The sequence below is a fragment of the Protopterus annectens genome, chromosome 2.part0 (assembly GCF_019279795.1).
Source record: "Protopterus annectens isolate FY-2018-M chromosome 2.part0, PAN1.0, whole genome shotgun sequence".
Classification (NCBI taxonomy): Eukaryota; Metazoa; Chordata; order Ceratodontiformes; family Protopteridae; genus Protopterus; species Protopterus annectens.
Window position 1 is genome coordinate 279,341,571 of NC_056728.1, and position 12,869 is coordinate 279,354,439.

Consider the following 12,869-nt stretch of genomic DNA (forward strand, 5'->3'; position numbering starts at 1 on the left):
GTTGTGTTTTTTATTCATTGGTACTTTATTGCAGAAAACTCAGTAAGCTGATTTTCCCTAGACAGCACACCACAGAGGCACTTAACATCAGTTAAGCACTTCTGCGCCCACATCACTACCTGTGTTTTTTTTATTTAGTTGTAGATGCAATGCGTGTGTGTGAAAGGGTAAATATATTGTCATCTGGCAGACCACTCTGCAAAGTTAAAGTTATACTTTCAGTATGTTAAAATATCCTGGTCACTTGCTTTCTGAGAATGAAGGCTCTCCATTTATTTTTTTATTTACATTTGTTAACTGAGATAGTCTGACTGGATTGATAGGCCCTTTTCGGCAGAGCCCTGTGGGGAAAATCTGCAGTTAAAGTTGGTAACAATTACAAAAGGTAAAAAAATGGCAGTATATAACAGATGTACATTAACCCAGGTTTCAGGCAATGAAACATAACAGAATTAAAGTTAAGAGTAGGAAGTTGCATTGTGTTCATAGGTTCATAGGTTCATACTAGGCTATCTGCCCTGGGGCAATTATAAGCATAGCCCGATTCTGTATGGCTTACGCCACCCCTTGATTTGAGTATACTGTGCCCTTTTTAAGGTTTAGTTTACTGTGCCTCTGTCTAATAGTGACACGGGAGTAATCCCTGGGACAAACCTACGATTCCCCATCCACTTATCGAGATTCTTCTTGAAGAGATTCAGTGAGGTGCTCTGCCTCACATGAACTGGAATTTTATTCCAGAGCGAAGGGAGCCTCTGGGTTATGAACCTGTCCCTCCAGCAAGTTCTATTTATTTCTGTGCTGAGGTTCAAGTCCCTCGGCGTGTGGCTCTAAGGGATTTAGATTTACTGAGGTGGAGCATGTCCATTAATTCTGGATTTGACATAGCTTTGTATGTCAGGCATAGATCGCCTCAAGTAGGCGGTATGCAACTGAGTAGAGCTGGAGTTTTTAACCGAGCAGCATATGGCATCTGTTTGAGACCCTTGATCCTCTTGGTGAGATACTTTTGGGGTCTTTCTAATTGCTGCAGGTGTCGGGTAAGGTACATCCCAAAAGGGGCATTGTATTCTATGATGGGCCTGATAAGGGATGAATAAAGGGGCACGATTACCTCTCTTGATCTAGATGTGAAACCCTTCGTGATGAGGTGGGCTATGTAGAAGGTCTTTCTAACCACTTTGGCAATGTGGTTTTCAAAGGAGAGATTGCTATCAACTTGGGTCCCCAGGTCCCTAATAACTTTCTCTGTACTTAATGGGTTTCCGCCTATGTGGTAATTTGTGGGCACATTGTTTTTGCCAAAGGGTATGACTATACATTTTTGGCATTTAGCTTTAAACCATGGCGCTGGCACCAGTTATCTGTCTCTGTGAGACCTTTTTGAAGGATGTTTGTGTCAGCTGGAGAGTTGATTATGGCACCCAGTTTGCAGTCGTCTGCGAACTTGGTGAGCCATAGTCCTCCCACGTTTGCCTGTACCTCGGAAAAGTATATACCGAACAAGAGTGGTCCCAGGACAGAACCCTGTGGGATGCCACCGGTTTCGAGTCTGACATGGCTCCAGCAACTCTCACTCTGTGGGTTCTGTCTTTGAGCCAGTTTGCGACCCATCTTGTGACATAGGGGTTTATATTTAAGCTGGATAGCTTATCTATGATGCCCGAGTGGGGTATTGTGTCAAATGCCTTTGCAAGGTCCAGATAGGCTGTGTGGACTACCTTCCCTTCATCTATGGCTTTGGTGACTGTTTCAAAGAAGTCAACCAGGTTCAAAAGGCAGGATCTGCCCTTAACAAAGCCGAACTGGGTAGGATCTAGTGTCTGTAGGTCCCCAATGTCTTTGTTTATGAGCTCCATGATGATCCTCTCCATAGCCTTGCAGACTAAGCTAGTCAGGCTTATGGGGCAATAGTTTCCAGGGTCTGTAGAGGCTCCACCTTTGTGGAGTGGGATCACTGTTGCTGTACGCCATTCTGTGGGCACATATCCTGTAGTGAGGCTGAGATTGTATAGCTGTTTTATTTGAGGGATTAGTTCCTCTTGTAGTTCATGTAGGATGCAACCTGGGATGCCATCTGGTCCCATGGAAGCAGTGTTTTTTGCTTTGGAGAGGGCAGCCTTCACCTGAGCATCTGAGATGTTTGGGAGGCAGCCCTCTGCCAGGATAGATACTTGCTCTTTGGGGGGGGAGGGGGTGGAGAAGTTTGCACTGAACCTGTCTGCCAGGATATTGGCGATGTCTGTGGGTTCAGTGTATTTTTTGTCATTTAGAATCAACTCAGAACAAGTCTGGGAGTTGCATCCCAGGTTTCTAACATAACTGAAAAAGCCTTATGATTGTCTTTGGTGTCCTGTGCAATCTTTCTCTCGAAGCTGGCCTTGGAGGATTTTATGAGGGATCGTAATTTTTTGCTAGTAACTGATCAGAGATGCCTTCCCTATTAGGGATTTTGCTCTATCATGTAGTAGCTTCCTCCTTCTGTTGTACAGTTTATTTATGGCAGGGGCCCACCAGACTGGACGCCTGCCTTTGGATGATTGGGTCTTGGTTTTGTTTGGGATAGCATGATCCATGCATTCCTGGAGATGTCCGTAGAATGCATTTATATAGGATTCTGCAGTTTGGGCTGTAGTTTCCACTGGCCCTGGGGCCTTGAAGGATTCCACTTCAGTTCTGAGAAGTGAGAAGTTCGCTTTTGAGAAGTTTTTCACTGTGGTTTTCTGGGCTGGGGGTGGGGTTGGGATGTGGACATCCAGTGAAATTAATTTATGGTCTGATCTTACCAATGAGGGATATACTTCTGGTGTGGAGCATAGAGTCCCCCTGTTGGTAATGATCAGGTCTAGTATGTTGTCCCCTCTTGTGGGAGTGGTGACTAGTTGTTCCATAGCATTTGAGTTTATAATTTCCAGGAATCTTTGGGCTAAGGTGCTGGGGCTTGAGTAGTGCTCCCAGTCAATGTTTGGGTAGTTGAAGTGCCCAATATAATGGTGTTCGGAGAGATCTTCATGTTCTCCAATGTTTTCAGGAAAGCCGAATAGGATTCCTGACTTTGAGAGGGTGGTCTGTAGGATGCTATAAACTGAAAAGCAGTCTTGCTCACTGTTAGTTGCACATGGATGGACTCCGATACTTGTTGCAATGCCACAAACCTGGAGGTATTCATATCCTTGATAAATATGGAAACTCCCCTCCTTTTGTGGTTTGGTCCGGGTTTTGGGGCGAAAAGCATGATCTGAGGTATAGCCTGGTAGTGCTGGGGTGCTCTCTGGAGCCTTGAACCAGGTTTCTGTCACTGCACAGATATCGATGTTCTCCATACTGAGGAGAGCTTTGAGTGCATGCATCTTGAGGTTTAGACTTCTGGCGTTTAGCAGCATTACCCTTAGTTTCTTGTTCCTTGTGCTGTCTATGGGGGTGGGTTTGACTTTTGAGCCTTGCCTAAAAAAGGCACTATGGGGTGGCAAGAGCCTTTGCCAATATCCGAAAGCCCAGTGGTGACAGGTGCAAGCCGTCCCTAGCGAAGCAACGTGGCTTGTCGAGCATGTCATCCCAGGCTGACAGACACTGGATCCCCTTTGAATGACACCAAAATTTTAGCCAATTGTTAAAATCGATTATTTTGTCTTTGTACTGTGGCATCACTCTAGGTGAGGGTAAGATGCTGCTCAAGGTCAGGGTCATACCAGCCTGGGCTACATGATCAGAGAGCTCCTCTATATCTCTTTTCATGTAGTCCAGGGAGGTACGTCTCAGGTCATTCACACCAGCATGTACAATGACTGAGTTATACTTGTATTTGCTTTGGAGTGACCTGAGTGCTTGCGTTATGTGTCGGATCCTAGCACCCGACAGGCAGCTCACCGTGACCTTCTCTTTATTCAGCCTGGTGAGCGGGACGTCAGTGTGTCTGACAATAGAGTCACCTATAACAAGAGTATCAGGTGTGTTATTCAGCCTTAAGGGCTGTGGCTGCTTGGCACACTGACTTTGTGGGTTATGTGTTGTGTGTGTTTTGTTTTGAGGTAGCGTTTGCTTGGATGTCTGCTTTGGAGGTCTCTGTTGCTTAGGTAGATTTTTATTTAGAGCCTCCGAGTATGTTTTTGTGTATTTATGTGTTTGGTTCGCTGATGTGGTGGGACTATGTGATACTGGAATTGTGTTGTGTGAGGTTACCTTCTCCTCCTGACTAGTTACACCAGTTTTGAGATTAGAGAGCTCTGCCTCCAGTTTGGCTAAATAGTTGCATCTCTCACATATATTTGAACCTGTTTGGAGGAGGAGAGGGTTGTCCGTGTACATGAGACAGTTGTAACATTGCCTCAAAATTCCCAGATTCACCAGCTGGACTGGAGAGGAAATCATTGACTGACCTTTGGACATGCTAGAGTAACAGGGAAACTGAATTTAAGATGGACCAATAGAGGACAGGGTAATCGTAGAGAGTATAAGAGTAAGCAGTGCTTATGGTTTAATAGTGCTAACTTGTAGGATTACTTAATTGGACCAGTGAAGGGCCTTAGAATGAGAATATGGTGTGTAAATTGAGAGATAGAGCAGTTCTAAGGGAAAAAGTGAAGAGCAGAGTTTGTGGAGCCAGGAATAGTTTAAACCCAATTAGGTGGCGCTGCCCGTTGTTGCGCTATGCTCAAAAACGTGCAAAACCGTGCAAAAGAGGGTTTTAAGAGAGGAAGATGAAGGAGTTTTGGAATTGACCCAAAATGGCCAATAAAACTACAGTTTCAAGTCAGTAACCACTCCCACAGGGGCAGGCAGGCTGCTCAATGTTTTTCACTGCCACTGATCAACAGAGAGACTTTCCTTTAGCCCAAGCAAAAAATGGCCTCACAGAAACTTACAAACAGTTCAAGAACAGCAAGCCTGTAACTGAACTTTTTTAAATCTCAGAAAAGTGGGAAAAAAGCAAGATTTTTTTGTTTTTTTGTTTTTTCAGAGACAGCAGAGGTTAACAAGTATCAACAAGTTATAACAGTGCAGTAAATGACCCCACACAAGAGTGCTAGGCCAAAGACAGATAAAATGCAAGTTTTGAGAAAAAAACTATTTTAAAAATAAGTGCAAACAGGAAATTCAGTAAACAGCTCTAGGTTGTGCTCTAAATACAGTTACTAATGCAGAAATCAAATTTAACAAGCCAGAAAATGCTCAAAATAGGCGGCTATGCAGAAAAACCTAGCAAATAAACAGAGGAAAAATACTTAAAGTCCCAAAAGTGGCTCCTTTCTTCTCTCAGCATTTTCTCCTCTTGGTGGGTGCTTCACCAACAGCCAACACGCCTGAAAACATTAACCATCAGCCTGACACATGCACGGGAGTAGAAAGCTGCAGTTTTTAACCATTGAACATCACCATGACATGTACAGCACAGGTAGGAGGGATGGTGGTAGGTAAGACAGTTTGAGGATGGAAGGTTAAGGATGAGGGTGATGTTGGTATACCAAGATGGTTGGTTGCATAGGGGGAGGTAGAGTGGGAGAGGTGAAGATGGGGTTGATCTAGTAAAGTCCCAAGACAGTGTAGTAGTAGAACCAGCTTAGTGATTTGTGGCAAATGGAAAGTAAAGGGAAAACAAAATGGCCAGTTGCTTCATAGGCAAGTCCAGAAGGTAGTGAGGTGTGTCTTAAATTTATGTTGAAATTGCAGTAAATTAACATCTCCTCTTGAGTTGGGTGGAATGGAGTTCCACAGTTTGGCTACACAGGGTAAGAGGAGGGAGTCTCCAAATTGTTTTGTGGATTCTGAGACACGTACTTCATGTTGTGTTGTGAGTGTAGTTGTCTGGCTGGTAAGTGCTCAGGTAGCATGCTGGAAAGAGCAGGTCATTGCCATTTTAGTTGTGATAAAGATAAGGTGTGTTTTAACTAATGCCAGTTTTGTTGTCAAGAGAAACACAAAGAATTTTTTTAGGAAGGTTATTGGTGAACTTTATAATTTTATTAAAACAGTTTTCCAAGCTGTTTAGCTGTATTTTTGAATGCTGTTAGTACCTTTGGTGCATATTATACAAAAACATTTCAAACCCGTTAGGTGCACTGAAAAATAAACGTAGTCAACATTTGTTACCAAAGCACACAAACTATGGGTAAAATGAGCTTAGCACATGCTCCATAATGATATATTGCTTACAGAGTCAGTAATGGACAGTACAGCAATGTAAAAGGACAGACAAGATGACCTTGTAAAGTGGCACTTAAAAATGCAAATGCAAAAGTTTATTAGGATAACTCAAGTAAAAACTATGAGAGAGAGAGGGATTTTGTAGATACAGAGTGACCTAATTTCTTTCTTTCTTTTTCTGTACCAAGAAGTAGTCTAAACCACATATATATTAACATGCAGATAACTACATCTGTACTTATTTATCCCCTGGAAAAATGAATTCACTTTTTTTTAATCTTTCTTCGTTTTCTAAATTAAATTGCTTCCTGAGGCTTATTTTATTCTATGAGGCAACTTAAGCCTCTCTCTGTTAATTCTGTAAGGTGTTACACTCATCTATTGTTTATGCAGTGGAATCCAGCCTTAATTTGCAGAAATTAAGTAGCTTATTGTGTAAATGGCATATGGTCTATGAGTGATTTTTTTCTGTATAATTTGGTGTTATTCTTTGTTTTTCAGGGGATTCAGAGTTTACCAGATGTGAGCAGTATGGATCTTGGTAGCTGACTTGATGATAATTCATTTCCTAATTTTGCAAGGGAACTCATTAACAACTTTGGCTTATAATATCTTTCTCTCTTCAGTGCTCTGTTTGGACATTTGAAAGGTAAGGTTAGATTGTGTTGGCATACTTATCCATTGATTTCTTTCAAGAAAGTATTAATTGTGGCTATCCCAGTGATAAAGACAAAATTCTCATCTATGATATGGGTGACCTGGCTGCTAGACAGAGAGTCGATGGATAAGGCAATGAAATTCAAAATTACCAGCTTGCCTCTTCCCACAGAATGAGAAAAGGGTTTTCTTTTTTTGCCATATGCCTGTAGACCAGCAGGTCCAGATGCCAGTTCAGGGCTGTTGAGGAGTGTGACCTTGTAGGTGTAGATGCCTGCCACTGTGACAGCTTCAACATCATCTCTGGGGAAGGGGGTAGATAGAAATGATAGAGCATTAGAGCCCCCTACCACCCCAGCCTGTGGGCCACTGTCATAGTGTTTGTCTGAGTTCAATAAGTTGGGAGAGACTAAAAATTTATTTTAAAATGTTTACATCTTGTGCAGTGCCAACATTAACTGCTCCTAACTGATTCTAACTTTGACTGAAAGAGTGTTTCCCAAATGTCTCAGTGGTAAATTGCTGACTATTATTTTTACTTTCCTCTATAATATGCTGCACTTAATGATGTTTAGGAAGGGGTGTGTTCTGGTCTCTCTAGCTGGTCCATTTTATTGTGAGCATTAGTCCCTGATTTTTACCATTGTAGTGAAGCTATGTTGCAGTCTCATCTATTGCCCAGGCCAGGTCTGCATGTACAGGCAAAATTTTCTTACAGATAAAATGCAGAACTATATTACATGTTGAATGAATGTTGTTGTTACTCTTAGGCAGTAGAGAACCCGCTTCAGTCAAAAAGAATCACAGAACCATAGAACTTTCCCTATGGTTTAGTATTGTCTTCTCTGTCACTGCTTCACTGTAAATTGATAGGGGTCAAACATGATTATGAAGACATACACTAATATTAAATTATACTGTAATAAAATTATTTTATCTTGGCCAGTACTCAGCAGTAATTTTGGATTTTAGGAGGGGTAGTCATCAAAAATTTTAAGTATAAGTGTACTAACCTTCTGACAAGTTGCAAACACTACAATGACCATAGTTTTTATGTATCACTGATTTTTTACGTTTTTTTTTTCTTTTTTTTTGCACCAGACACCCAGCCCCCATTTTCTGACACAGTCACCATACCTCCTAACGTCTCCACTGTAGTCTTTGTTATTCTACATTCACCATGGCTGCCTGATGCTGTCATTCCTATTGGCATTGCTGTGGCAGAATATGGGCACCCATACCAGCTTAACAGCATTGAGGGCATGCCCTCCTAGCAACACCCAGCCAGCCATCAATATATAGCGTACTCAAGCAAACTGCTAATATGGTTTGTTCAGCCCAAGGTGCCACCGGAGGCTGTTAAAGACAGAACTCAGAAGCAAAGTGCTGGCTATTATGCAATGGCCTCCACTAGAGATCAATTACGCCCTTCCAGGATGAGAGAGAGTTAGCCCTCAGACACATTCTGCACCCACAGCTGTCCATTCAACAGTGTAGATGCTAATCAAACCCTGGTACCCATGGAACAGTTCAGAACAAACCCCATACACTTGAAAACCTGTGTCAAAATTCAGTTTGTTTTTAAAAAAAGAAGTGTTTTCATTATGTATTATATAGGTTGTTGGTTCAGTTTGTATTGCTGGATATTACCAGTTACGGTGAACTTTATTCATCATGTGGGTTTGAAGATAATGCATTCTTGTTTAATGCTATATAACACTCTAATGCTAGTTTGTTATATACTATACATCAATATATTTTATACTGTAGTAAAAATGTCTTTTTATTATAGGTTCATAGGTTGGTACTAGGCTATTGGCCCTAAGGCCTATGCAAACGTAGCCATAACAATTCCCTGGAAATTTCTTCCAACAATATTTACTTCTCTGGGCCCCTGTCTAGTAGGGCGACTGACATGATCCCCGGGGTGAATTTCCTATCTCTCATCCAATCATCAAGGTTCCTTTTGAAGAGGGCCAATGAGGTGCTCTGTTTGACATGTATGGGCAGTCTATTCTAGAGTATGGGGAGTCTCTGGGTCAGGAACCTATCCCTCCAGCATGTTTAGTTCATTGTGATGATAAGGTTTAGATCCCTGGAGCGTGTGGCTCTGAGGGATTGGGATTTCTTTAAGTGGAGCATGTCCAACAGCTCAGGGTTTGACATGGCCTTGTATGTTAAGCAGAGATCGCCTCTGAGTAGACGATATGCCACAGAGTATAGCTGGAGTTTTTTTAGACAGTCAGCATATGACATCTGCTTTAGGCCTGTGATTCTTTTAGTGAGGTATTTCTGTGGCCTTTCCAGCTGTTGCAGATGTCTTGTGAGGTACATACCAAATGGGGCATTATACTCTATAATGGGTCTAATGAGGGATGAGTACAGTGGGACAATGACCTCCTTTTTTCTGGATGAAAAGCCCTTATTGATGAGGTGTGCCACATAGAAGGATTTCCTGACTGTTGTGGCGATGTGGTTATCGAAAGTGAGACCACTGTCCACTTGTGTCCCTAAGTCTCTCATCACATTTTCGATGTTTAGTGTCCTGCCACCTATGTGGTAATTCATGGGTACATGTTTTTTTCCAAAGGGGATAACTATACATTTCTTGGCATTAAGCTTGAGCCCATGGCTCTGGCACCAGGCATCTGTTTCTGTAAGGCCCTTTTGTAGAATATCCATATCATTTGGGGATTCAGTAATGGCTCCCAGTTTGCAGTCATCTGCAAACTTTGTTAGCCAGAGTCCCTTAGTGTTGGCCTGTACTTCAGAGAAGTAGATGCTAAACAAAAGTGGTCTCAGGACTGAACCCTGAGGTACTCCACTTGTCACTTGTCTGGAGCTAGATTTGGAGTTGGCTACTTTTACAGTCTGGGTTTGGTCAGTAAGCCAGTTGGCAACCCATCGAGTAACATAGGGATTTATGCCCAGCTTAGTAAGTTTATCTATGATTCCAGTGTGGGGGATGGTGTCGAAGGCCTTGGCGAGGTCCAGATAGGCTGTGTGGATCGCCTTACACTTGTCCACAGCTCTGGAGACCAATTCAAAGAAGTCAGTCAGATTCAGGAGACAAGATCGGCCCTTCACAAACACAAACTGGGTGGGGTCCAGTGTTTGAAGGTTGCCAATGTCTTTGTTTATAAGTTCCATGATAATGCGTTCCATGCCCTTGCACATCAGGCTTGTCATACTGATGGGACGGTAGTTCCTGGGATCCAAGGTGGATCCTCCCTTGTGGAGCGGGATAACTGTAGCTGTGCTTAAACATGACACTTAGGTGGGGTGCCAGTTCATTTTGTAGTTCATGTAGTACACAGCCTGGGATGTCATCTGGTCCCATGGATGCTGTATTCTTAGCTTTGGAGAGTGCTGTTTCTACCTGTGTGGCTGTGATTATCGGAATTTGGCAATCTTTTGGTATTGAGATGGGCCCTTTAGGGGGTGAGAGGGGGGTGAAGTTGGCACTAAATTGATCTGCCAGGATATTGGCAATATCCTTGGGATCAGTAATATTTAATGCCATTCTGATGTAGCTCAGAGCAGATCTGAGCATTTCCATTTAGATTCTTGACATAACTATAGAATGCCTTGTGGTTGTCTTTGGAATCTTTGGCAATTTTATTTTCGTAACTAGCTTTTGAGGATTTTATGAGGGATCTCAGCTTCTTACTGAGGCTGGTGAGGGAGTTTTTTGCATCCTGGGATTTTCCTCTTTTCTGCAACAGTTTCTTCCTTCTGTTGTATAGTTTGTTTATAGCAGGGGACCACCAGATTGGCTTCCTTTTTTGGTGCTAGAATATAGTGAAAACTGTGAACTTTTCATTAAGTACTAGAATATAGCATAAGCTGTCAGTATATATCTACAGATTACAGACATCCTTTCAGTAGGATTTACAGCTGAATGTTCTTACTGCTCAGTGTTTCCTTAATTGTCAGATGACATGTGCAGGTATCCTGCTACCTTATAGTGACACAATGATACACAGAAAAAATACTACATTTAGAATGTTGACAAACCTCTTATACAGATTCTTCTGGACTGTGATCTGTTTTTATCAATCAAACATTTTTAAAAGCTCTTTTCAGCTGATGATATTTATAAATGTCTTAAGTGCTATATATTACTTGTTCCTTTGTGAAGAGATGAATTTGTCCATGTGGGTTGTAACTAAAAGAAAGAGTTAAACCTTTCACTCATTTTGAGAGTCATAAGTCAAACTGATTGGAAATGTATGCATTTAATGGTGGTATCAGAGCTCAGCGTAGTATTCCTTGTTAGCTGGGTAGTTTATTTGACAGCTTCATAGTTGAATTGCGGATTTGTCAAGTTAATGGAAAAAAAATACCAAATAACACAGAAAAGGGTCACTGCAAGGGGAAATTTCTTTTTACCCATAAGTTGCAGCAACCCAGGAGTAAGCTGGTAGCACACTCAACTTTGATCATGGAAGAGCAGGGGGTTCTGTTCCCACACCAGGTGCTTAGATTAATTTTTCCAATACTGACTCTGCAGTTGAGCATATGAGTGGTACTACACTCATAAGTGCGCCATCCTTCATATGAGACTTAAAACCAAGGTCCCATCTGCCGTTGTTGGCGATAGCTAAGGTGGATGTAAAAGATCCCACTGCACTTAATGAAAAGATACAGCTCTTTATTAAATCCATATTTGCATATTTTATTTACATAACATTAAAAGCAAATGACATGTTTATATTAGTCTATAGTAATTATATATATGATTATAGTGTTTAACCCCCACCCTCACCCATTAAGCTACAACCAAAATGTCATATAAACATGGAGGGTAGAGCTACTGTCAGTTGACTGACCTGAGCTACCTGAAGTATGACCGTTACGAACAGTAGCATTCCCCTCTGGTTAGCTGGTTGGTTTTACAGTTACAATTAGGTTATAACTATTTGCAATCATTATATCTGTAGCTGGATTAACAGTCTTCCCAGTAACCTCTATGCCATTGACTTTCAAAACAACTTTATGAGCTACCAACAAAGCTGGGCTTTCTGGCTGAAATTTTGTGGTAAAGCTGATTACTGTTTGAAGTTTCTTCTTGTTGTTTTTACACCTAGCACATTTGCAAGCACATTCTTCTTCCAGATCAAGATGTCTAACCTCACGTCTGATGTCCTGTTTTATGTAGACTGCTCATCCCCATTTCTATCTTATTCCTGTACAACCTATGCCCAGGCATTTTCATGAGCTCACCCCTCTTGTCAATGACCCATGATTCCGTGGCACCAGTTTACCTTCAACTCCTGTGTGACTGCTTACAGCAACCCAACCATTCTCTCAGTTACCCTTGTTTGTTCCTCTACGATATTCGTCAGAGATGCCAGGTAAGAAATCAGGCAGGCACACATGTCTCTGTACATATTATGTGCATGCATCCATGTTTAGACCATGACTGCATGGACAGTACTGTTAACTCTCAAAAGGCATTTATCAGTAATGTTACTAAACTCTGCATTGTGCACACTTGTGACACATACTTCTGTACAGTGCCTGTGAGGTGCCAGGTTTGTCTTAAAAAATTAAGTGGCATCTTCATGGTCCTGCCACTCTGATTAAATGGGTACCCAGTCAGGATATGCCATGCACCTTTTAAGACTGCAGGAACATGCTGTAGTTTGTGCTGTGCCCATTCCTGCTCTGAGCACATATCTTGCATATCTTTGTGCACCATATCTACTATGCTCTACCCAGGCACCTAGTGCATGGCTTAATGTAGAGGTGCATGCCCTATTAATGTTGTGTGTGTGCACTACACTAGTACATATTGCACTGCTTAATGTGTGGGTGCTCAGATGTACAGTGATGTGTGCCTTACAAAGGCACATAGTGCACTGCTTAATGTGTGGGTGCACTGCTTAATGTGAGGGTGCAGAGTTATAACATGCTGGGTGCCCTACCCAGGAATTTAGCCCAGTACTTAATGAAAACATGGTGTATGTCCTACCCAGGCACCTAGCAAATGCTTAATGTGTGGGTGCACAGCTGTAACATGCTGGGTGCCCTAACCAGTACCTAGTACATTGCTTAATGTGTGGGCG

General features: G+C 42.1%; 1 protein-coding gene across 1 annotated transcript in view; it reads left to right on the top strand.

Moving 5' to 3' along the window:
• The window catches only part of CSNK1G3 (casein kinase 1 gamma 3), a 2,843,512-nt gene that overhangs the window by 762,992 nt on the left and 2,067,651 nt on the right, over positions 1-12,869 (top strand). The window contains exon 3 of the mRNA XM_044060767.1: positions 6,643-6,790. The gene's annotated coding sequence lies outside the window, so the exon portion shown is untranslated. The remainder of the gene's footprint in view (positions 1-6,642; positions 6,791-12,869) is intronic.